Source organism: Myiozetetes cayanensis, unplaced genomic scaffold (genome assembly GCF_022539395.1).
Source record: "Myiozetetes cayanensis isolate MyiCay16 unplaced genomic scaffold, myiCay2020 scf7, whole genome shotgun sequence".
Taxonomy (NCBI): Eukaryota; Metazoa; Chordata; class Aves; order Passeriformes; family Tyrannidae; genus Myiozetetes; species Myiozetetes cayanensis.
The window spans coordinates 30,909,378-30,937,003 of record NW_026087964.1 but is presented as its reverse complement, the minus strand read 5'-3'; the positions used below and the strand labels follow the sequence as shown (position 1 = coordinate 30,937,003).

The 27,626-nt window shown below is 36.2% G+C and overlaps 1 protein-coding gene across 1 annotated transcript in view; it reads left to right on the top strand.

Moving 5' to 3' along the window:
- TENM3 (teneurin transmembrane protein 3) overlaps positions 1-27,626 on the top strand; it is a 1,298,714-nt gene that overhangs the window by 691,958 nt on the left and 579,130 nt on the right. Inside the window, 1 exon segment of the mRNA XM_050338169.1 lies at positions 10,200-10,357. The gene's annotated coding sequence lies outside the window, so the exon portion shown is untranslated.

Genomic DNA, 27,626 nt, shown 5'->3' with positions numbered 1-27,626 from the left:
GTCTTCGAGATCCCAACCATACAGAAATTGATCGTTACATTGCAGTAACTGGTCCTATTGCAAAGTCCGGTGAGTTCTGGTTTATTTTTTTTCCTTTTGCTATCTGTAAGGTCTCTAAGGCTATTACCCTCTCCTGACTTACATTTCCTGGTGAAGAAAAGTAACTTTGATGAGATCTTTACTTTTCTCCATATTAAAGTATCAGCCAGCCCAAGTGGGGAAGCGCTAATTTATTACTCTGCTCTGGCTTTCTGTTGATTAGGCAATGCTCCAACAGCTTGTGAAATGATTAAAAGGTGCTAAATAGTAGCACAGAAAAGCTGTGGAGGCCTTGCTTAATCTTCTTCCTGATCATAAAGCTATGAAACCTTTCAGGTTAAGTGTCTTGGGTAAGTTGGGCTGCATTAAACTGCATGCTTAAATCTAAGTGGCTGAGATGTGTTTATGTTTGAAGACATCATATTTGTTTTGAAGGTTTGCTCATCTCTTAGAAAGTGATCTTTGAAAAGGTGTTCTATTTGTCTGTGAGATCCAGTGAAGGTAGGCAGCAGAGTCACCTTTATTTTGTGAAGCAGAACAGGAAAGGCTAGGCTAAAAATTGCACTCTGATGCTATATTGTTAAGCCTCGTATGTTGCAGAACACAAAAAGGTAGTGTTACAGAGAAGTGCATTAAGTGTGCTAAGTTTATTGGGAAAAGAACAGATGACTATAGAAGGAGCTACCCCTTTTTGAGTTTATAGTTGAGACTGCAGCATCTTTGTGATTGTAGACAGAAATGTTGATACAGGAGTTTTTTGCAGTGAAGTGGATTTAAAGTGGTGAACAGATAACAGGCAGATTTTTCTCAGAGTAACAAATGTGTTGTGGTCACTCATATTCTATATTTGCGAAGTTGAGGGGGTTTTGAGGTTGTCAGCAGAGAGGTCATAAGGGAAACAACAAAGGAACTGGAATTAATTTCAGTTCTGGTTTCACTTGCAGACACACTGCAGACTATCAGCGTAGTACCTAATATTTCTCAGTCTACTTGCCTACTTCTCAGAAAAGAAATTACACCTGTCATTTATTTTCCCATTACAACATTTAAGGAACATGCCAAGATTGCACTATATTAAAGAAGAGATAGCAGTGGAAAAGTAAGTGTAATGGTTATTCAGATTTCTTAAAAAGCAATGTTCTTTAACATAGTTTTGTGTTCTACAGCAGTAGGGGAAGGTAGGGCGAGGCTAGAGTTCAATCCAGATCCTGTTCTTTAAGATGTAATTTAGGTTTTGTCCTACAGATCAACCCATGATCAGCTGGATTCCTTTACATACCCTTAACTGCAAAGCTTGAGTGTATACCTTTCTAGCAAAAAAAAAAGGATAAATGGTGGGGTTTTTTGGGTTGGGCTTGAGTGGGGTTTGGTTTTGATTTGGTTTTGGTTTGGGATTTTTTGTGAATGTAGATTATTTTTCTTACAGTTTAAATTGTTGATATATGGCTGGCCTCTGTTTTAAATAACTTCTCTAGAAAGGAATAAATACCCAGACACTGATGGCTGTATCACTGCTTTTAGTACTAGACCGCTGCACTATCTAGCATTTTGAACTGTCCTCTGTTTTTCCTTTTTAAAGTTGTGTATCATCACTTTTAAATCAATAATATCAAAATGCCCTTTAATTCTTCCTACACTTTTTATCTGCACATTTACAGTGGTACTACCTTTAATTATAGGATACATACTACTTCTTACCAATTCAATGTTATTTTAAGGCTTCTTTGTAACCTTAAATAAATGTGTAACAAATATTTAGGACAGTATAAAGGACTTCTCCATATGGCTTGATCATGACAGATAACCTTATTTATTGTTATGACATTACAGGGGCAAGCTGCACCTGTGGTCTCTTTCCCAGTCTCTTGCAGGCTTCTATTTCAAGCAACAGACCTTACCAACAGTTTGGCAGGATTGAATACAGCAGTTGACCTAACTTTAAACAGTAGCCCTGCTCTCAAATTCTTGCTCTAGTTTCATGTCAATCAGTACCTTATTCATCCTTTATACAACCTTTACAAATATTTCTTCAGATAGAATATGCCACCATTTCTTCTTTTATTTTACTATTCTTAGTCTTAATACTAGGACACTGCTCCCTTTTTGATAGGGTGAACCTGGTGAGCCCAACTGTAAATTTTGATGATATAATTCTGTCAGGTTTTGTGACAAAGATCAAAGTTACAGAGAGTATCTCCCTATAAAGATGTGTGTTATCCATTCCCTGCAGGAACACATCACAGTACAGAGAAGGTTGATTATAATAGGTTCTCTTGCCCAGGTCAGTGGAACATGCAGGTGGCTGAGCTGCAGGAGGTGGTGATAAGGCTGTATAACATCAGGGAAGCTGAGAAGGAGTTAAATAGCTGGTTCCAAGTGCAGTCTGCAGTGAACCCAGAGCCTGCAGCCAAACAGCTGAAAACTTCCCCCAACAGCGCACACAGTAGGGAGGGGGCCAATAACACATAAGAATGGGAGCTTGAAATGGCAAGGACCAGCAGGAGGAAGAGACTTCCCTGAAGCCTGAGATGCCCTTATAGAACGCCTTCACCACTCTGCAAATTGAAGAGGAAATACCCCTCACATCAGGAGAGAGACCGAGGCCAAATAATGCAGCCCAACCTGCTCCCTGTATAACAACCGGTGTGACTAAGAAAAGGCAACAGGTAGTAAATAGTGAGTGACTCTTCCAAGACCTATGGAGGCACCCATTTGGCAACCTGCAGTACCCTCTGGAGAGGTGTGCTGCCTACATGGGACTCATATCGGGGAGATTACCAAGCCTCATACAGTCTATCCACTACTATCCACTGCTATGATCCACTGCTTTTGTTTCACCAGTCATACAGCCAAGAGCAGTCTGAGGAGTATAAAGAAGGATTACAGAGTCCTGGAAGCAGTAGTATGGGAGTCTGTAGCCCAGGTAGTTTTTTCATCAGTCCTGCTGGTCAAAGGAAAGGGGTTTGAAAGGGCCAGTTGAATCAACAAATGGTTACAGTACTGGTGCCAAAGCTGAGTGTTTGTCTACTTACACTGTGGCACTCACTGTGAGAAACTGGTTTACTGATGGAGCCTATCTGTCAGAGAAAGAGAACAGCATCTTCATTGATACATTTGCCAAGCTCTTGAAGAAGACATTAAATGAAACTTTCCAGGAAAGGGGGACCTTGATCCATCCCACTCCTACCAGTTTGAGGTCAGTGCCAGCAATAGATGCCCAGAGCTTGCAGAGGTATCACAGGTCAGCAGGAGTGCAGCTGAAGAGCAGCACAGAGTAATTCCAGCCACATCAGCTTGTGTCAGCTTCACTGGGGGCGCAACCGAAATGTCTGTGCGAGTGCCTGTAGCATGAGTAATAAATAAGAGGAGTTAGATGTGTGCATGCCTGTGGAGATATGATTTTATTGGCATCACAGAGATGTGGTGCAATGGCTTCTATGACTGGAGTGTTGGAATGGAAGGACAGGTTCTTTAGGAAGGACAGGCAGGGGAGACCAGGGAGTGGTGTTGCATTCTCTGTCAATGACCAACTGGAGTGCTAAAGCTCTGCCTGGGGATGGATGAGCAGTCAACCAAAAGCTTATGGGACAGCATTAAAGGGAGGGTGAGGAAATTACAGGGAGGGTCTGCTACAGGACACCTGACCAAGAGGACCATGCAAATGAGGCCCTTTATAGACAGATAGAAGCACTCTCATGTTCACAAGCCCTGTCCTCATGGGGCACTTAAACCACTCTGATATCTGTTGGAGGAACAGTGTTACAGTGTATTAGCAACCCAGGAGGTTACTGGAGTGTATCAATCATAACTTCCTTCTCTAAGTGATAGATGCGCCAAAAAAGGATTGGTGCTATGCTGGACCTTGTTCTGACCAACAAGGAGGGGCTGGTGGAGAATGAGAAGCTGAAGGGCAGCCTTGGCTGCAGTGACCCATAAAGTCATGGAGGTTTTTTGAAGAATGTTAGAGAAGATCAGATTCAAGACCATCTAAGAAATCTGAAGGTGCACAAGTCCCTGAGACCTGATGAGATGCATCCACTGCTCCTGAGCAAACTGGCAGAGGAAGTGGCACTATCCATCATATTTGAGAAATCATGGCAGTCTGATGAAGCTCCCATGGACTAGAAAAGGGGAAACACAATCTCCATTTTTAAAAAGCAGAAAGAGAATTTGTAGGGTACTACAGGCCAATCAGTCTCTCCTCTGTTGCCAGCAAGGTCATGGAGCAGATCCTTCTGGAAACTAAGGCACATGGAAAAAAAAAAATAGAAGTGATTAGTGACAGCCAAAGTGACTTTATTAAGGGCAAATCATACCTGACAAATTTGGTGCCTGCCTTTTACAGCATGGTAGATAAGGGAAGAGCAACTAATGTCATCTACGCAGACTTGTACAAAGTATTTGAAACTGTCCCATTTGGTAAACCAAAGACACACTGATTTGACAGATAGACCACTTGGAGGATAAAAAATTGAATGGATGGCCGTAGTTGAAGAGTTTCAACCAACAGCTCAATTTCCAAGTGAAGACCAGTGACAAGTGGCATTCCTCAGGAGTCGCTAGTGGGACTGGTGCTGGGATTGAGTGCACCCTCAGCAAGTTTGCCAACAATACCAAGCTGTGTGGTGTGGTCAAGACGCTGGAGGGAAGGGTTACCATCAGAGGGAACTGGACAGGCTTGATAGGTGGGTCTGTGCAAACCTCATGAAGTTCAACAAAGCCAAGTGCAAGATCCTACGGTTGGGTTGAGGCAATCCCAAGCACAAGTACAGGCTGGGCATAGAATGGATTGAGAGTGGACCTGAGGAGAAAGCCCTGGGGGGTGTTGGTTGATGAGAAGCTCAACGTGACCTGGCAAAGTGACCTTGCAGCCCAGAAAGCCAGCCATATCCTGGGCTTCATCAAAAGGACCATGGCCAGCAGGCTGAGGGAGGTGATTGTGCCCTCTCTTCTCTTGTGAGATCTCATCTGGATTACTGCATCCAGGTCTGGGGCCCCCAATGCCCCAAACACTCCTGTTGGAGCAAGTACAAAGGAGGGCCATGAAGATGTTCAGAGGGCTGGAGCACCTCTCTAATGAGGACAGCCTGAGAGAGTTGAGGTTGTTCAGTCTGGAGAAGACAAAGCTCCAGGGAGACCTATCATCCTTCTGATAACCTAAAGGGGGCCTACAAGAAAGCTTGGAGAGGTGCTTTTGACAAGGACATGGAGTGAGAGTACTAGAAGTAATGGCTTTAAACTGAAAGAGGATAGTTTAGATATTAGGAAGCAATTCTTTACTATGAGGGTTTTGAGGCACTGGCACAGGCTGACAAGAGAAGTTGTGGATCTCCCATTCCTGGAAAGACTCAAGGCCAGATTGGATGGGGCTTGGAGCAACCTGTTGTAGAGGAAGATATTCCTGCCCTTGAATCACAGAATTATAGAATCATCCAGGTTGGAAAAGACCTCTGAGATCTGAAGGCCAGTTGGAACCAGGTGGGCTTTCAGGTCCCTTCCAGCCTAAACCGTTCTATGAACATGGCAGCATGACTGTGTACAAGTAAGCATGACGTTGCTTAAAACAGCCCAGATACTTCATATATGAGCTCAACTGGTACTACACAACCATGTTTCATTCTCAGTATCTCTCCTGCACTGTTTTTTCAATGCTGGCATAATCCCCTTCTTTTCTGTGAGATTTTTGTTAACATTTTAATATCTTTTTTGATCATAAAATTCCAAAAAGAAAAAGAAACCTGTAATCTTGCTAAATTCAGATAGACAGAAATTTTTCAAGTGTAGTTCTCGTAGTCTTGTCTTAATAAGTCTTGGAACTTCTACATTATTTCTTATCTGTGATAGGTTTGGGGTTTTTGCTAGCAAAGTTTTATCCAGCAAGCTGTAATGATGGCAGCAGCCAAATGGAAGAACACAAAGTATTTCTAAAATATTATGGATATCTCCTTTGTTGCCTACAATTAATAAACATTTTTATATTATAATGATAAAATAACATAAGAATAGTACCATAATGTTCTTAACTTTTTCCATTCTTAACAATGTAATAATTTAATCAAAACCAAACAAAAATTTCCCAATCCATAATGAAGAAAAGAAAAATGTTGATATCATTTGTCTGGTTTTTGCTGTGATCGTACAAACTAACACAGAAATTGAGAAAAGGAAAGTTAAGAAAAAGTTGACAAATAAAAAGGATAATTGGGTAGCAAAATGCTGAAACCTAAGTTACCAGGTGTATCCTAATTTAAAACAAAGTCTTCTCTTCTTCATTAGTCAGCAGTGGTTGTTGTCTTGACAGTAGAAAACACTGTGGTACTGCTGTCTGATTAATAACTTCCATTTGGAATTTGGGTGTTGCTGACTACAATGGAATCAGTTTCAAAGTGACTCCAATGTTGTATGATAAATGAATGGATTTTAGGAAGAGGTTTGATCCATAAACAGTGCCGGCCAAGGAGAAATTGGTCTCTGCTTTGTTTTGCCACAACTACATTTCAGTTAAATTTCAATTCATTTTTATTTATACTTTTATATTTTCCAGTGCCTTATTATGAGCTTCTGTATAGCTCTTGCATAAATATTTTTCTGATGTCACTACTGCTTCAGCAGAAACTGCTAAAGATAAGAAATGTTACTAGGGGTTAAAAGCTACATATTACCTTCACTGACCTATTTCCACCCCTTGTGTGAGCATATTGATATTCAACTAGAATTTTAGATTCTTAGTGTTTTTTCAAGAGTAATCAGTTTGTTTAATCAGTTTGCATAGAATAAACTTTGATCCTTAAATTCCAAACCCATAGCCTGTTTCTAGATTGAAAGGCAAGTATGTGTGCTGTAGGCCTCTTGGCCACACACTAAAGTTATTTCTTATTGGACACTCTCAGGAATCTTATTAAAATGTTAATTTATCTTTAACTGGAGTAAATAACACATACATAGGGATCAATTTTTTCATTGTTCTGATCTCTTTCTGAGAAAAAAAAAAAAGTTTCAGCAGGATAAAATGAACCAAAATAGAGTAATTAATTTGGTTTTCCCTAAAGAGTAAAATACTAACCATATGAAAGACAGCAAATGAACTTTTGTATAAATAGAAAAGTATTTCTACTTTTTTATGTTATTAATTTTCTGATAGGGAGCGGGAAATGCACTGATCAGTAGCAATAGAAATAAGGACCTCAACACAGTACTGTCTGTCAGCATTTGGCTAATGTTATAGAAGTTAGGAAATCCCTGCCCATATCTCCTGTTAACATCTAAATTTGCAGATAAATGTTTAATGTTGCATTGAAATTTATTTCCTCGGCATCTCTGAAAATCTAACTGTGAGATGTAGATTAATTGCAAGTAAATATAAGAACTCTCCAACATGCTTGAGTTAGGAGTCTTGATGCTCAACGCTCCCACTATAACAAGTGAGAAGATAGTAGCTCATTTAAGTCTGGTGTGATATTTGGAAGTGCCTTTCCTTTACTCTTTTGACCAAAAAAGGGAATGCTGGACTAGACATCAAACTCTCAACCTTCAATAAAGGGTTCAAAGTTGTCCAAGAGAGTGCCTGAATTAATGTTAGTATTGTTCCTCTTTCTGATTACCTGTCCAATATAATTGAATTGCTATATAGCATTCTTCACTGCTAAGAAACATTTTGGAATTGCCATTTTTTTTATCCTTTCCACTTACAGCTAGATAGAATTTATCTAGCTATAAGTTATTTTAATGATAATACATGATACCATGTGGTTCTCAGCAAGTTTTGTGTTGAATATTTAGTGCAACTGTGTTGACATTCTGCCAGGCTCTTGGTGAGAGCTGCTTGTAATAAGTCTCCTTGTTGAATCTGATTCAGTTTAAGGTAGGTCACAAATCTCAGTCACAGCTCAGCAGATCACCCAGATTTTATTGTCTGACTTCGCCTCTTTTATGGCTGGCTTCCAAACCAGCGTATTGTAGTATGAGTTCAGAAGAGGCAAACTAGGAAACATGAAGGACTGAGAAGGCACCATGCTGCTAACACGCAATCTGTACTTTGCTAGCAGTCCTCTGGTTCAGCTTTTGGCATTGTCCCTTGTGAATAACAACAAATTAAACCATTATAAAAATTGATATCATTGTTTAGAGGAACAAAGGTTCTCTGTCTCTTCTGGAGTTTAGTGTGTCTATTATCTCTGCCTTCTTCTTAATCAAGAGAAGCAGCTGACAAGAAATGTGCTAAATGTGACTAGCAGGAGACCACAGATAACAAGACTCAGCACTTTTCTTCAGTTCAAAGAATACAAGTGACAAGCCCTGGATAAATTCCTTTCTGTTTTCATTTAAAGCTACCTACCCATGGTACCAGCCAATATTAAACATGGTATTTCCTGAAATTTATTATCGTGCAAAAAATAACTTGGCTTACAGAGAAGTAAATACCAGATTTGTAATATGCCTATATGCATAGCAGAATATACTCTATTTTGCACTGTAATACAATTCACAGAATGAAAGTTAAACTTTTAAAAAGTAAGTTTCAGTACTGTCATTCTCAGGGTTGTATTGCTGTGTACTGCCAGCATATCTGACGGTCTGAATCTACTCACTGAAATCTACTAATAAAGACAGCAATATTCCAAGTCAGTACTTGCTGGAGGGTGCTTCTGTGTCTATTATGTAGAAAAAAATTTTTGGCTGGAAAAATTTACAAGAAAGTATTTGAGCATGAAATGTAAGAAACATTTATTAATTGAATTAACATGAATTTTCTGAATGTCATTAGCATAAAGTATTATTAACATTTTTCTGAATGTCTTGCTCCTTCACTCTGGTATTAGTTTCATAACTCAGTGTTGTTTAGAATAAAACAATTTAAACTATCTACCAGGAATAGCTACAGATTTTTTGCTGTTAAGTTTGCTGCTGGTTTTCATTACCCCTCAGGTGTATTGGTTAGATTGGCAATTTACAGCACGTGTTTCTCAAAAAAGTGTTTGAGAAAAATATATGTCTCTTAGAGGTATTTCCAAATACTTTAGGAAAAGACCATGAAATATAATTGCAATGAAGGTCATAGCAGTTGTTCTGCTATTCTCAGATGCATAGTAAACCTTTTCCTCTTTTTGATGTGCCTTCCTATTCTGCTCTTTTTCTGTGCAATAACCTTTTTTAATTATTATTAATTATATCATGTTATGTATATGTTAACTTTAGTGATTCAAGAAACCGATATATTTGTAACACTGAATTTTTATGACTGTTTTTCCTTCTTTATTTCCATACTGGAACTTAAAATTTTTTGTCTTGTCACAGCCTTCCTAAACCAGTTGTTTTGGGTTTTTTATAAGTACATTAAGTTTCTTATTTCAACCATTGCCAAACAAGTTTTTTTCTTGTTCTCTAGAATGTTAACTTATTTCTTCTTAGTTTTACCCCTTTTCATGCTGGAGTTATTAGCTGACATGTTTATTTTCCAGACTAGCTTTTAAAATTTGTTTTCCTTCCTTTAATTTATGAATGATATAATCAATTATTTATATATTATTTCCCTAGTGAATCCTAGGCAGAATGTTTGATTGTCCTCAGATAAGTCATGCCACAAGGAAAGCTCTCTCAGACAGCTGACACCAGTTAGCCCAGTCAGTTTTTAACCTCTCCTGAGCCTTGATATGTCTAATGCCAGCCAAAAACTGCTTGCATTCTGTATCAGTTGGTGGATTAAACTGATGCATTGCAGAAGCACATTTGTCCCCTTCTGCTGAATTTGCATTGGTTTGCCTATTGCACACGAAGTCAGAAGATGGTCTGGGCAAATAAAACCCTGGCTATGAGAGAGAAATACAATCTAACTTCAGCTGTGTAATAGCCTTCCTTCAACATCAGCTTAGCATCAATAATTTTATGAGGGTCTAATAATCCTGTTGGCATTTGTACAACCTGGCTGAAATCTGAGTGGTGTCCACACAGTATTACAGAACTTGCCCACTTTTTCTAGGCAGACCTACATACACAAAAATACTTCACCATTCTAAAAATAAGTGCAAGCAATAGATTTATGGCCTTTACATTGTTACTAATAATGTCCTGTAACTGTTCATTTTTTAACTAAAGAACTAGTTTTATGAGTAGATGGCATACTGTCTTCTAGACTCCAATTAAAACTTATTTTTGGTCCTTAGGTGTAATGACTACTCTTTGGAGACGAGCTCTTAATTAATGCACAGAGATCCTGAAAGTCCCACCTCTCAACAGTAATGATTGACATCCAAGGATACATAAATTGCACTAATTGAGCTTTCCATTTATAAATCTTTCTGCAACCAACTCATCAGAAAAGGTAGGAGAACAGAAGAGCATAAGCTATTTTGCGGTCTTATATATTTTCCCGAGGTGGGAGGAAAATCTTGCAGAACTGTTGAACATTTATTACTATGGGTGTCGACTCTTCAGATTTTAGATGTACCATTCTTTTTTGCTATGAAAATTAGCATTTTTAATTCAGTGATATATAGTTGAATAATGGCACATTATTCACTATTCAAAAAAAAAAATACATTATAAGTCAGTGGGCAGTGCTTTGAATGGCAAATAGTGTTGTATAGCAATATATGCTTTCTGAAAAGAAGCTGTGTAGTTTTAAAATGAGATATTTCAATGTGTGAGTAGTGGCTTATCTTAAATGTTCTCTTAATTTTGACAGTCAGAATCGGAGATTTTATAATATTTGTTAAGCAATTATTTATATCTAGGATTCAATTTAGTACTTCAATAATGAACTTTTCTTTGTATTTAATTTAACTCTGTATTTTTCTGTAGTCAGTTAAGATGACGTAATTGAATAAAGTCTAGTATTCTCATCTGAGCTGAAGTCCACAATTAGATACTGATAAGAATATGGTAGATGGAGAGGAATAAAGGGCGCTTCTATGTATCAGAGAGATATTTGGCAGAGCAATTTCAGTGCAAATGATACATAGGAAGTACAAGAAGCAGCCAAGGGAAAAAAAAAGTAAATGGAAAGGATGCCAAACATATGCCTACATAAGGATTTATATATGTTTTAAAAAGTAATCCAGGGTGCAAAACCAAGATATTTGGTCTTAGAAATTTTATCTGACCATGATTTTTTCTTCTTTTTTTTTTTTTTTTTGCCTTGATAAACACTTTAAAGTTAACTTTTTTATTCCTTATTTATAGCTTTAATTTTTGGTGACATAACAAATCTCAGTGAAAATGAAGCTCATGAAATAGGCATCAGACTTTCATGAGAGAAATCTGTTCAGTTTCAATGTTTGTATTTTGCATTTACCTGGTATCTATGCTCCTTTCTAGAAATTTGAAGCATTCAGGGTGTGGGAAAGAAATTTGAACATATTACAGAAGTGATATTTTAGGATTCTAAAAACAAGTCACAGATTAATTGGAAGGGTTAAGCTTGAGAGCTAGAGGAATTACACTTTTTTGGGGAATATACATACTGGAGAAGATTAAAGTATAAATGGTTAATGACACACCCTTAAATCTAGAATAGAAAGAGATCTAGCTGTTTGTATCTCAATGAAAAGTGAACAGATCCATGGGAAAAATGTAAACATGTATATGTGTGAACTGGGGCCTCGAACTTCTGAGATGTTTTACTCCTCAACTGCAGCACAAAGGCCATAGAGAAAGGGACTGAAAAGAGAACTAAAGCAAGGATTATGTAAGGGAGGTCCTGGACAGAGAACCATCCCATCAAAGCAGTACACTGACTTTGCAACATCCCCTTTGTGTCCAACAAGGTTCTAAAAATGTGTATTACCTGTGCAAGACTACAGAATAAAGCCAACTGGGATTATGGGAGCGGAGAATCCGGACCTTTGTATTCCTTCAATAAAAATATGAGGACAAAGTGAAGCAAAACTTAAATTTAGAGTTAGGAGTACAAAGATATAAATGGAGGCTAGAGAAAAAAGTGGGAAATAAAAAATAAATTACTAGAAAAGTGGCTATTCTAAATGTTCTTCATATCTAGAATAATTTTATGCTCTAGGAATTACTGCGAAACTATTAGTAGATCTTTTGTGAGAATGTTAATTTCATCTTCTTTCTGATATAACTCTTCATTCAAAGTAACCAACTTTTATACTTACCTATAATTTATAATGTTACTGTGATTTCCATATTGCATGTATGGAGGCATAATATCTAGGCATTAAATAAATTCTTTTCTTAATTGCTGGACATGCAATGTGCATTCTTTCTGCTCTAATTTGGCTAGTTTCAGGAAGATGAATTGTTTAAAACACTTGGGTAGAACCAAAAAATGTTTTTTCTTGTTAAGGAGAACAAAGATGCTTCTGTACAACATAATACAGCCACTAGTCTGACAAGGTCTATCTTTACTATCACACCTTCAGAATGTATGTAGTTTTATACTTACCAAATGGTAAAATCTCACTGTAAGTTTTACTAGACTGTGTATATGTAGAAATGGCTATTAACAGAAAACATATGCATACATTCAGAGTGTTGGCAGCAGTTTTAAACTATAGTTAAAATGTGTTTTGTGCTAATTCAAAATAATAGTTCTAGCTATAACAGCAGCTTTAAAGATCATAGCAAATGTCAGATCAACTGAGGCCAATGTATACCCCTTGCTTATAGTAATCAATTAGACATTAATGATAGGTATTTCATTTTGAATAGCTGCAACAATAAATTACTCTGAGGGTAACATGGTGCAGCCTAGTCTCCTTTGGCTTTTGGAACCAGTAAAATAACAGAACATCAGTCAAATTAATAAAGTGTGCCCTTATTACACATTCTGCATCTGTACATAAACTGCCAGCACATGATCGAAGACTGCAGCTGTTTCAGTTATATCACAGTCACATCATAGACATTTTATAGTTATAGCAAAGAGAGAGTTCCAGGGACAATCCAGTCACCTTGAAGACATACAGGGTTCAGTGGAACCTCATTAAATTGCACCTTGATACCATATGAAACTGGTAGGACATCTATTAGGTATGGCATATATAATTTCCACATTACAATTTTTTGTATGCATGTTTTATGCATTGCCTGTATCTCTTCTCAATAAATCCAGGCTTTTGTTCACAAAAAAACTTCAATTCATGTTTTCATATTTTATTTTTGAATTGGTAGTTGCCAAAACCAAAGGATTATTCATAGCCAAAATGGCTGTGTTGTATCGCACACTTTCAGGTCACATGAAGACATTAATAAAATATCTAACAATAATTAAAATATTTTAAATGCTAGATGGAATATCAAATTTTGTTTTTACACCTGTTGACACATTTTTCCATTTCATCTCATGGATTAGTGTTTCAATTAAGTTTGATGAGTTTTGCCATTGACTTTTTACAAAAGTAGAATTTCACCTATTCAAGTTATAATCAGATGTGTTTTAATACCAACAGATTACTTATTCTACATTTTCAGATTTCAGTATGAGAAACACCAAGAGAAAGAGATCTTAGAAACTGATTCAGAGTTATTTCTGAAAAACATGTTTAAGAGTGAACACAGAGTATCTAACTGGTGTATTACAAAAAAATTAAACTGACTACTGGAATTTTAAAGATACTATAACCTCACCCTCATTCTTTTAGTATCCGATTAGAATTCACCAAAATAATATAATTTTATCGTTTAGGTAACCAAGCACTACAATAAAATACAGGCAACCACCTAATCTGATATTTGAATCTTAATTGTTTTGCAAAGTTTTACTGGATTTAATTCCTGAAGGAAAAGTAAGCTAAAACAAAAAATGCCCAAGTTTATTTTATGAATAGCTCAAATAAAAAATACGAACTTGTGTTCTTAGCTATTCTTCCTAAACCTATTCTTTACACTTTACAGATAAAGAAACTTGTGTATTTCTTCTCATAACTCTCCGTGTATGTAGGAAAAAAAAAAAGAGTGGTTTGTAAAACTAAAATAAGTTAGGTGGGATAATAATCTATTATGGTAACAGTCAAATTATTTGTCGTGTCATGAAGGGTTATGCTTTAATTAAGCAATAAGTCATGACAGGGTGTGAATTGCAAATGTAATAGTTCTTGTCTAGTGTATTGCTAGGCAAGAAACCAAAGACATAGTGCCATAGTGCAGGGATGAATTATTATGCTGTAATTTAAACAATACTATATCATACCACAATAACTGCAAAATATTAAATTTTAAAATTAAAAATACATATTATAATTTTTTTATATCTAATTACTCCTCCAATAAACTATTTAGTTGAAAAGGCTATCACAGAAAATTCTTGTTTTCTATTTAATATATTGTGTTTAGACTTAGATTGCAAATAAACTTTGAAGATAGTTTTTTCTGGGAGATTTGAAAGATGTTATTTTGATACCCTTCTCCTTAAAATAAACAGAAAACATACAGCTCTGAGAAAGAAATGATCCCAAAATTCTTACTTTGAGGTGTAGTTTAGTTCTGTTTAGTGAAAAGAAAGGGCTTTGTGACATTTCTTTTACCTACCTAACATTTATTGTAGGCTTTGTTATAACACCTTTAGAAAACACAATTTTTCTTCTTTCCATTCTTTCTTATTGACATCTTTCCAAAAGACACATTATTTATGGAGCCCTTCAAATTCATCTCTTAGTCTAATGCTTTTTAAAAAATTGTATTTTCTTTTATTTTTCCTCCTGATCTTCAAAAGCCGAAAGTCAATAAGAAGACAGGATCCTTGTGGGTTCCTTCTAACTCAGCATATCCTTTAATTTGCTGAAAAATACAGAATTGGGAGAGAACTCCCATTGTTTTTCTCCACTATAAAGCACAAAAATCAAAGGTACTGTAAACAGTTGGAAAGGTTGAAAAAAGTGATGAGCATTGATACTTTTCCGTCTTTTCACTGGTTGTATGATATAGGTAGAAAACCCCAGGTAGTTAAATCTTACAATGCATGATGTTTCCCATTACCAAGAAACCATACCTTATGGTCCGTTTTGCAAAGTTTATGTCTGATTGGAAAGAGTTCAGCAGGTTCCATGCCTTAATTGAGATGTATGTGCAGTTTTCACCTTGAGGAAAGTTAGAAGCCTCATCAGTTGATACATTTATTTGTTTGTAGCTGAGCAATACCAATCAGATTATGGCATCCACAAAATCCCAAAACTATTTCTTCTCGGTTGTGAGATTCAGTAGAACTCAACTAAAATGTGCGGGTTTTCCTGATCATTTTACACTGCCTTTGTGGCAGTGATGTAAATCAATACATCTTCCAGATGTCACAGGTCTGCTGCACAGTATCACTCCAATCTAAATCTGTGTTCCGTTTGGGGTTTTTACAGTTGCATTTTCCTGTTCAATCTGAGTCTGGCTGGTACCTGATGCACTACTGAAAATGAGATATGAGAACAATTTGCAAGCTGCTATTTGACTCCTTAGATGATTGAAGTTTGTCCTTAAGTAAAACCATAATTTGCTAGTTGACTTAATCACGTTACAACTAGTATACTTCTTTTCAGAGTTGCATTGTTTGCTATGGTAATACTAGCAAACCATGTTTAACGCTCCATTTTTTGTATTATCATTTCTGTACTGTAGTATAGATGTAGCAGTAGTAATAGACCTCTGAAGAAGAGGGTTAGTGTTTAGGTTAGTACATGAAAAAAGAGACAATTTTTTTCCGCAACACTTGAATTACAAGCAAATTTGCCTTCAAAGGATTCTTTATGCACTTACGAAAATCTGTCACTATGACAGAGTTCACAGGAGGAAACAATTGGTTTAATCTTCTCAACAGCTGAGTAGTTTCCTCTTCTTCCTAAGTATAATTCATCAAAAATAAAGTATGTTTCTAGTCTGATATGATTTACCACAGCCAGTTAAGGAATTTGCTTTTTGTTTCATAGTTATCAGGAGGCCATTTCAATTTAGTAGCTTCCAGTAAACAGTTTTCTTTAATCTTAGACTGCTAAGTCTAGATAAGGATTCACATAAATTATTCATTGCCGAAACAATTTTAAAACATCTAAGTCCTATAAACTGAAGTTTTGACTTTCTCCATTTTTGTAGTACACAAGTTTGTATAAATGTTGCATAGCTTTAGTAGAAAAATAAAACAGAAACTGCCAGTTCAAGCTTCAGTTTTCAAAATAGTAATGCTTTTGAGATTTGATTAGCAATGATGTATTATATGACAAAAGAAAAAAAAAAGGATTTAGAAATGGAAACTAAAAATAGTTGTGTGGTAATTTAATAACCTGGCAGATTTTATTCCATCTGTTAGGAAGAGTTTGAAAGCCATTTCCTGCTGCCATTCACACTGCAGAGGCTTCAGAGTTCAGAGATGGAATCAAATACCTGATGTGAAAATCTGCTATTATGATTCATATCCAAATATTCATATCCGTATCCTTGCCTAGAATATTGTGTAGGTTTATTTAAGAAAGAAAAAGTGGATATAGAAGTTTAATATTATTATTTATTTAATTGTCAGTGCCACACCTTGTGGCAGAAAAAAGTACAAAAAACATTTATCCCTTTGAATCTATGAAAATGTTGAAGCTATTTTATGTGACTGGACAACTCAAGAAACCAGATCTCTCAGATAGATAGCTGGTCCAGGATTCAAATTTAATGAACTTACTTTCAGGGTGAAAGTACTATACAGAAAGAAAGAGCAGTGTGGTATTGATCTGTCCTTTATTGTCATTCAGAATTGATAAGCAAATTGGGGAAAGAGAACATCAAGTCAAATTAGTGGACAGAAGGTGCGAAGGAGAACATGTGTAGTGTAATGTAGCTGATGAACTGGCATTGCAACCCACCAGAAATAAGTATGGGTATGCATGGTTTCCTAATGATGGGTTAGCTGCAGCAACCCACATCCATCTGTATATAACTGGTTAGGTGCTATAATTGGTTATTCCTGGATGATAATTCACAGGTGTTTCAAAAAAAGAAATCAAAAATTACTTTTTTGTCTTTAATAATGGAAAATCTGTGGCACTCCTGGTAGTGTTAATCTGGCATTATCAGAATGGGGGAATGATAACATAGGTTGGAACTGTACATGGGTGAGTGACATAAGCTGCTATAAACACTATAAACTTGTTTTACACGATAAAAGGTCTTTTACATTTCGTCAGTCAGGATGAGAATCTATAGGGAACACTGAAACTTCGCTGGCAACTTGATTTTTTTTTTTTTCCTCTTAGCTGGCCAGAAGATAAAGCTTTCATTAAAATTTAAAACCCTTATGTAATGTACTTTCCACCCATTTACACATTCTCATGCTTTTTGCATATTTTAAAATACTCTGCCCCAAGATTATTTTATTTCACCTGAAATCACTGGTTAGAAAAGAAAATTAAATAGTTCATTTTAGTCACAATAAAACAGAGTACTGACAGTTCTACCTGTGAGGGTTTTTTAAGTTCATCTTTTAAAAAAATTCATCCCTAATTTCTAGGAATCTTTACAGGTGTATGATGAAAGCGAAATGATTACTTATTAGGTTCTGAACCCTGTATGAGAGGCCAGTTAGTGTCATACTGAGTTCTAGAGAATGTGCATTTGCTCATAGACTTTCTGAAACTGGGCGAAAAGAGGAGTATAAGCACAAATCCTTGTGCTATATTGTTGATCCACCAAGTTATCTGCTCTGTCAGGTTATACTTATTTCCTGCCCAGTCTCTGCAAAACAAATGAGATATTTACAAATACATATCAATATAAATAACACCAGTGTTAATGATGTTCACAAGCTTAAAAATTTCTCATCTAAAAGATTCACACTAACGTTGTTTATCAGGCCTAAGATTAGCTGCCTGGAGTAATTAGAAGTTCTGGATTACCTTGCTAAAGCTAAACTCACAGTGGGTTAATATGTTTTCATCTTAAAATAATTTTCTTTTGTCCCAGTGAATGGACCTTGGATTTAATAAGACCAGCTTAAGCAAACAGATTTGTTGATGTGCAAAATCTGATTTGTCTATGTTGCCTGGGCTTCTGGACAAGGATGTCAGCAAAAAGACCAGAAGAGTTGACCTGTGTGTCCTTAAGCTTTAGGTACAATATGGACTGCAGTCTTAAAAAGTGCATTATTAAAACTAGCATGAAGATACATGGAACAGCAATTAAACGGTTTCATTAGATAGATAAGGCATACATGATTTTTTAATTAATTCATGCTAATTTGCAGAAGAAAGGCTTAAATTTAACCTTTCCTGTGTAAAAGGCTAATTCTGAGCATTCCTCCCCTTGCCCTTTGGCCCAGCATTAACATTTGGACAGGTATACTTTGTGACACGATATTTAACTTTGTCACTTTATTTTGTCATCAAAAATGTGACTGTTTTCCATACATGTCCACATTGTAACAGTGATTTCCAGAAAGAAATTACAATAAATTCAGAATCTGAATACCTAGAATCCATTAAAAAAGTAATCTTAAAGAAAAATAAATAAGTTAGTATTCATAATGATGCAAGAGATATGAAAATTTAAAAAATTATCTTAGGCACTGTGTTAGCATTATTTATCTAATCTTTCTAGTTCCTTTCAATGATGTGTTATAAGCTTGATCAGCTCGAACCAGATTTTTGCCTTTCCATTTATAAAACAAGCATTTCTTAGATCTCTAGCTGTGTGCTGCACACCCGAAGGTGGCTTCAACAGCCAATAGGAGTAATAGGGGTGATTAAACCTTGTCACAGGGGGTTAGATGCGGTGCTTTCTTCCTACATGACAGGCTGTGACAGTCAAACAGCACTGAAGCAGAACAAACGACAGTGGCAGTTTGCTGTGAGCAGTGCTACTGTCACAACTTTCACTAGAAAGCCAAATGCTAGGTATTCAGCTCAGGGAAGTTTCAAACAGACCATGCAAATTCTGGTCTCAAAAATTTCCCTGCGAATCAGTCGTGACACGCATTAGCTGCAGAGTGATCGTGTTACTGCATGAGTGATTGCCCACTGTCGGACACTGGCCCTTATCACAGTTTATGAGTGACACTGTTGATCCATTTACATTTGTGCTTAGCTGTTTCTGTTACGGGAAATCTGCCTTCATTTTAGAGAAATGGGGTACTAATGTAATTAGAATGAAGGTTATCATCTCTCTTTAATGATGGCATGTGTTTGTCACTCTGAATAACTACGTACATCATGCTCTGAACAACATGCCCCTAACTGAAACCAGGATAAAATCAAATATTCAAGCATATAAGCTTTCATTCCTGAGTAAAAGGGATTGACTTTATGAAAACTATAGCAGAATAAACTTTGAATTTTTAAGATTTCTTATAAAGCAAAAGTTAACTAAGAAAATGCACCCCAAAATTCAGTCTTTTCAAGTGTAGCATTCCAGGCTTTTGTAACACAACAGCAGAAGCAGATTTTACTAGAAGAGGAAACTAAGGATCTTAGTAATCTGCATAAGAGAGAGGCATACTATGAATATTTTGTTTTCTCATTTTAAGCTGAAATTAGACAGTATTCCAAACCCAGAAGAGTAGTCCTGTGTGCCCACATATGTATGTACTTAATTCTATACAGACGGATAGAAGGGGGTTGGAAATGTTCAAGAGCTCCTCTAAAAAGAAGTCAATAGCAAGTCAATATAGGTCAGAATTTTTTCATTATTTCCAGGTACATCTTTTCTAACTAAAGAAGTGTTATGCTCGGATTTCTTACTGCTCTCACATTAAGTAATTCTGAATAAATTCTGGGTTTGAATTTTCAAGTTACTGTTTGTTGTTGTTAGCAATAAGATTGAAGGTTACAGCAGTGTAGTGGATCTTGCACTGAAAATGTCCCTTCTAGAATGATTGAACCCCTCCTTTTGTACTTTTTTGGGTTTAAAAATAATCCCAAATTTTGCCATTCCTTTTTTGAGGATATTTTAATCTTAGAACATGTATTTTTTCTAATTTTACTAATCTTTTCTAAAAAGATGGTTAGCAATTAGTTTTCCAAAATTTATTTTTTAGCTGTCTTTTTCTTATTTCTTCTAGCTATAGGTATTAAGCGAGTAAAGCTTTACATGTGTTGTCCCATTTTCACGTATATTAACACCCTGACTCCCCAAACTGGGGCCTCTTTTTCAATTTTAAAGTCAATTAAGAAAAATCCTATCTTATTAAGGCAAGAATCACCAAAGCTTATCTTGGATCTGGTCATGTGCACCCATTCTTCAGAAAACTACCCTTGCACTGCCAGGCATGTTGCTTCTGGCAGCTCCTGAGCTCTACTTCTCCAGTATACCCAAAGCAGTAACAGCTGTGATAATATTTAGTTGTTGAAATACTGATATGACTCTCCAGTCTTTCAATGCAGAGCATCATTTTCACTCTATTCTCTCTCAGGCAAATTATATAAAATTTTTCACAGAAGAGATCCATGCTCAAATACAAGTTCAGTTTCTCTAATGTACTTGTCCTTTCCTTAGCCCTTTAATGCCCTTGCTCATGATAGGATTTGAAACGTGCTGGGAAGGAAGGATTTGTAGGCAAAAATGCCTGAGAAACTGTATAGGGAGTATTGTTTCCATCTGGTGAACATTGTGTGGTTCGCCAGAGAAAAATTCGTATCCATCTGTCTTTTCTGGGTATGTAAGAAGAGGTTGCTTTCTAATAAATATTATCCGCATTCTGGACAGCATCGGCAGCAGTTATGAGATGAAGCAGGACTTTCATCAGCAGTGGTAAATTAGCTCCTCTAATTTGGAGCACCTTTTCAACTGCTGTGGTCTTTTTTCCTCCCTCCTCATCCCAGATTTCTGCACATCCTCAAAAGGTTGGCTGGGGTGTGTCGTAATCCAGTTGATGTATGTTGCTGAGCTCAGACTTCAGCCTTCTAAATCAGGACAGGAACTTACAAGACAGAAGGGTGATAGTGGCTGCCCAAAAATTTCACTCAAATTAAAAAAAAAGTATTAATGCCAACCTCAAGAAAATTAATTTGTTTGCTTTATAATTTCTCTCCATGAAATTATTATTAAAAAATTATTATTAGGCATTTGAGAGTCATCCAGAAAAAACAGACACAAGCACTGAGCTAAAGAAACCTCTTCTATTCAAATACCAATCCAGACTATTTTCATAGAGCAGTACACTTTCTTTAAAATTTTTTAAGCAAAAAAGCTAGAGGAGGTGATGCCAATATCAATATAAAATGGTTTCATCAGTAAAATTAAGTTAATAAAATTGACAGCAATTGAGTAGAAAAATCATGTTTAGAAAGCTATTCAGCAGTTTGTTTAAAATAAGTCATTAAAGCCATGATTTAGATGTTCTGTCTTGCTTACCCACCACAAAAGCAGTTAATACAAAACATTCAATTTTGCTCTTATGAAAGAAAACTGTATTTTTTAAAAAAGAGCTGTAAATTAGGTTGTGCTAGAAGCATCCATTTTCTTGCCTCCATCACTGCCAACTCCCACTGTTTTCTTTGATATATGATTTGCAGACTACTATTATTATTTATGTGTTTTACAATTACTACGAAGGACACCTCCCCTTCCTCAGCCCTAAGCCACAAATCTGAAATGAATAAATGCTGTTTATTGTGACAGTCTGCCTTTTGTCTGTGTAACAATGACAAACTACACCACTGACAGCCAGTTGCTGTTTTTAACTACTGCTCTCTAGCTCAGTCTTTGAGTGTTCTTCAGAACATGACAACAGCCAATCTGGAATAAAATGAGTGAGAATGTATTGTGTTTCTTTAGCATGACATGACACCATTGTCCAATACTTTGAGTAAACAGAAAGAATAAATTACATAGCCATGATAGATTTTAGTTCTCTACATTTCATTGAGATTTGTACAATTGTGGTCATATAAAAATGAATATGTTAATGCTTTTTAGTACCAATAATTTTGATATTCATATAGAAAAGTACTTTCTCACTGGAATGAAGTGAGGGAGGAGAAATAAAGGGAGCACTTTTAATTATTTGTGAAATCTAAATCATTCCTATTCATTCTGTCTGAGCTCTTAGAGCTAAAGACAGCATGGAATGACTTAATCTGTATGGATTTTATGAATGTCTTCTGACTTGCAGCTAGTCAGTTTTTAAGTGTTAGAATGACCTGTTTAATATCTAATTGTGCCTAGCAGTGTGGAGATAGTAGGTAAATCAGGTTCTATATTTTGACTAGACCTTGGCTTTTATCTATATGCAAACTTGTAAATATGCCAAGGTATGTATTTATTTAATGTAATTTTCTTTAAGAGTTTGCACACGCCTTTAGCATTTCTTCTTGAAAATAGATTTTATCCTTTTGTTTATGCTCTTCCCCCCCTTACACACACCTGGTGCATGTGTGTGCATGTGTACACACACACAAGCATACAACAATGCTAGTTTGTAATCCGTTTTTGTTTATGTATGTTTGTGTACATAAATCAGTACTGCATTGGTGTTTTACTTAACTTTCTAAATAACACAACATCACAAAGGATTTTCTGACATTTGGATTACTGTAATAGAATCTTGTGCTTCTATTAATAATGGAATAGCAATGCCTAGTGATTAACTTAAATCTTTATTCTATGTATAATGCTACCAGTAACCAACCAGAAAGAACTCTTTTCCTGAATTAAATATAGTATTCTGATCAAGGTCTTTTAAAATTCCTCAATTTATACGTGGTGTTATCATTTTTTTTCCCTTTTTCTTTTCTCAAAGCAAAGACAATGGAAAGGATATTAACAAATTCCAAGTCTGTATTGGCACTCCCAGCTTGTGGAAAATGTATTTCTAATTAGAAAGACATAATCTATAGTCTTGCTTGGAACTTCCCATACTTTCATACATTAAAAACTGCAGTTAATTTTTTAATGCATCACAGATGAATAATTTGCTTTTTTCTCTTCAACTATCTGTATCTCCTTTCTTACTGTAACTTTTTTTATTCTTTGATTTCCCTTTGAAGTCCCCTGTACCTCTTCTTTATTTTTTAGACTTCCTGTCTTCCTCCTTGAATAAACACCCGGATTCACTCTCAATGTAGTTTTCCATTTGTTAAACAGTGGGATATATTATTTTCATTTTTGTTTGTAACTATAATTAAAAGCCATGAGGTAGGGAGCAGGGTAGCTTCAGAGTGCACCGATTCTTGTCCTTCCTCCAGGATTTCACTGGTTATACTAATACCCAGAGAAAACCCTTTAATAAAATCCATGGAGTAATTTAGCCTCTTGTGTATCTTTGTATACTGATTAATAAATAACATAAATTGATGCTCAGTACATCTACTTGTGCAGTAGAGACAATATTCTTTTATGTTTGAAAGAACTACTTTGTGAAAACCTTTTTGATGTTTAAATATGGTAAAGAATATTAAAATGTAGTGTGGCAATATTAGCATTCAAATGTTTATCTAACTGGCAAGAAGAGGGCATTTATGTGTTTTGTGTGGGCAGGAAGTCAGAGTTGCAATTAGGTTCTCTTCTTAAAGACTCAAACCTCACTAAATTCAAAAGAAAAATTCTTCTAATTTCAGCCTTTTCAGCTTAGCATTTTTTATGGTATTGGATAGCAGCAAGTTAATGAGTGAATCACACAGCATAACAGTACATGAAATCAAGAACAGATATACATTCAGGAATTAAAGCCATTTTGACATTCTTAGCTAGGTATTCTAATCCAACAGAGAAAACTTCATCATCTTGCATTGCTTCTTGGCTGCCAAACACATTCCCATTTGACAAAACAATGTTGGTTCACTCATGTAGGTGAAGTATTCTTCCTAAAGACATAAAGTGAGGTTTAACTATTTCAGATAATATGTAGGATATGGCCATTATCTAGCTATAATAAGCTACTTGCCATCCATCAGTAGAGCTATCCAAACATGAATGAGTTCCTTTCAAATCTGAAGATTGGTTAAGCTTTCATGTCAGTTATTCACAGCTGTATATTGATTTAAGAAAGCTGATTTAAGAAAGTCTCCTTATGAGTAATTTCTTGTGTATTACAATTGAAAGTTACTGATAGTTAAAAACAACATGTTTACATAAGGACAATGGATTGTCTCTCAAAAATTTAATACAAAGTATGTAGCACTGCTTTTGATATTTAAGATGCAAATCTAACAAACATTCAAAATTAAAGTAGACCTTGAATGTATTTTTGAAAGTATACAGAAAGATAGATAAATAGTAGTAAAAAGGTCAGTAAAGCATATGCAAAAGGTGCCTCATTGATTTAACACAGAGGTGTTGAATTACATAATTAACATAGAGATGTTAAATTCACACTTGCTGGGAAATTCTGTTCCTAATTACAAAAACTCCAGAGTAGAAATAATTTGGCCTGCAATATAAATTGCCCAAAGTTAAGCTTTCATCAGAAGTGTACAGTGAATTCTCATTTTCAGGCTTTAGGTTCCCAATGTGATTTTCTCATGAACATAAAAATTTACTTGTGTTACAGTTATTTGATTAACTTTGCTATTTCTCAAACCTACAAAGAAATTGCCATTTCACATATAGTTTTAAAGTGCCTTGAAACAAGCTACAATGATGATGCTACTATTCAACAGAAATCTTCCTCATGCTTTTGAAACTTTATTTGGGATTGATGTAGTCACTTGCAGAATAAAAATCAAAGGGGATCTTTCTGCTAAAGCAGAAATGTTGAGATTCTCTCATTATAAAAGAGCTGTGTCTCTTCCCCAGTACTCTTGTCTGGTCATTTTAGCTGTTGAAGCCAGAGCTATTTGTATTCAGCCCTTTTTAGCTTTTCCCCTCTCTGGTTTCATTCATTGCAGAACCAAACACATGGAATCAGTGAATGACTCCTATTTCAAGTGACAATACATTAATTTAAAAATAGTAATATACAGCTATTTTGACAATCTAGATTTGGTATTCTAATCTAATAGAAAAGCTTTTATGCACTTATGTTGCCTCTTGGCAGCCTAAACAAATCTCCATCTGTGAGTTGAGATGCTGTTGAGATCAGCATCTCAACTGTGATGATCATATGACTATGCCATTTACTCTTCAATTTGAATATGTAAAACAGGTTCTCAATTATAAAGGTAGTTCTCAAAGTTTCCTTGGGTCCTGTGGTCACTAGAGATACAAACCAGGAGCAGCAACAAGGAAAATGTAAAATGACCAAAAAAGAGGCCATTAATTCAGACCTATTGTGGCAATGGATTAAGAACCATAAGACTACCCCGTGCAGCTCTACAGTCTGGGCACAGAGTGGCAGGAGAGTAACCAGGCAGAAAGGGACTTGGGAGTCTAGACTGACAGGAGGCTGAACATGAGCCAGCAGTGTGCCCAGGTGGCCAAGAAGGCCAATGGCATCCTGGCTTGTATCAGGAACAGTGTGGCCAGCAGGAGCAGGGCAGTGATCCTTCCTCTGTACTCAGCACTGGTGAGGCCACACCTGGAGTGCTGTGTTCTGGGCAGTTCAGTTCTGGGCCCCTCAGTTGAGGGAGAATATTGAGGTACTGGAGCAGGTCCAGAGAAGAGCAACAAGGCTGGTGAAGGAACTTGAACAAAAGTCCTGTGAGGAGAGGCTGAAGGAGCTGGGGTTGTTTAGCCTGGAGAAGGCTCAGGGGAGACTTTGTCACTCTCTACAACTCCCTGAAAGGAGGTTGTAGCCAGGTGGGGGTTGATCTCTTTTCCCTGGCAGTAAGACAAGAGGGCATGGTCTTAAGCTCTGCCAGGGGAGGTTTAGGTTGGATGTTAGGAAGAAATTCTTTACAGAGAGGGTAATCAGGCATTGAAATGGGCTGTCCAGGGAAGTGGTGGATTCTCTGTCCCTGGAGGTTTTTAAGAAGAGACTGGATGTGGCACTAAGTACCATGGTCTAGTAACTGCAGTGGTGTTGGGTCAAGGACTGGACTTGATGATCTCAGAAGTCTTTTCCAACCTGCCTGATTCTGATTCTATGATCATTTTCCTAAACTACTCATTTGAAGCACCCATACAGGTAGAATAGATTTTTTTTTCAGCTCCCATAAGCATTCTGTGAGTGCTGCTTTATGTCTCACATCCATAGATTTTACTTACCTTAGCATGCAAATCAGTAACCAGCATCAGCAGAATAAATGCAGACATAGGATTTGATTTATGACTACCAGACTGTCTAATTTTGCTGCAAAGTTGCCTTAAGTATCATCTCATGAGCTTGCAAAACAATGTAGGAAATACTTTCAGGGTTGAATGTGACTTTAATTAATACACTCATGAAAATTACATCAAAATAAATATTTCTGAGACCATTTCCAGTGTCAGTTTAATTCCTAATCTTAATCTGTAAAGAAGTTACTACCTCAAGTACAAATTAACATAGCAAAGCAAACCTCAGGCAAGCTGCCATTTTGTAGACTGAAAAGCAAAATTAAACAAAAATCTTGTAAGCTTTATAAAGTTTGCTAGAGATTTCTTGTTACTAGTTAATTTTATGTATAGAACATTAAAAACTATTGTGAAAGACATCCATGGTTAAATTCTTTGTCCGAATTGAGAACATATTAAGCATACTCAATTTGCACTAACTTCTACTGTAATAGGCTGATAAAATTTGCTACTTTTCAAAAGGATATCTTGCAGTTAAATACCTGTGTTCTATTGATGTCAGCAGAAGTTACTGAATATTCAGACTTGCAAATTATTCTTCTGTTGTCAAGTCAATGCTTCCTTCACTAGTAAGGAAAATTGCCAAGCCTAGGTCCGTATGTAGGCATTAGAATGTGAACCTCAGAAAATGCAATTTAAGGAAATGTAATAAAAAACACAAGGTTTATACACAGATGCTCTTTGATTAGTTTTACATCAGCATGAGAGGCCACAAAATATATAAAATTTCTTTTTGAATTCCAGTACTGTCTTCAGAATACTAAGGTGTTCTTCAAGCAACAGAGCAGTGTAGAATTCCCAGTGCAAAGAGATTTACAGATAAAAAATGACGGATAAGAAGATTAGAACTAAAATATATGCCATTTTTTGTAGAATATATAATGAAATCCCTATTAATATGTAGCCTTCACTATGAAGTTTCAGCATGGATCTCTCAGACTTTGCAGAGGATTTCAAAAATCTTTTTGGAGTAATTACATAAATATGCAAAGGAAATCTCTTAGTTTCCTCATGCTATCTGACAGAAGCTTACTGAAAATAACAAAAGAAACAGAAGTCTGGAAGAAAGCTAACAATCAATTTTCTCCAGAATATGCACTGCACTTGGTGCTGCTAAAAGCCTAGAAGCAGGAGCAACTCACCAAGGAGGAAATATTAGCCAGTGATGAAAGTTTTTATGGGTTATTGAAAACTAAGGAGAATTATGAAGAACACCCATAAGAATCTGACACATCCAGAGAAAATAAGTTCAGCAGTGGCTGGTGAAATTCATCTTCCCTGCATGGGAAAGAGCACACACTGCAGTGAACGAATTACAGTATCCTTTATGAACTGAGGGACTCTGAATTAGACATAGCCTCTCAGGACAAAGATCTAGGCATCACTGTAGGCAGCTGTGTGAAGACATCTGCTTAAAATGTATCAGAGGTCAAAAAAATGAATAATATTTGGACCATGTAGGGAATATTATGGAAAATATTACAATGTTACATAAATTGATGTACATCCTTACCTTGACT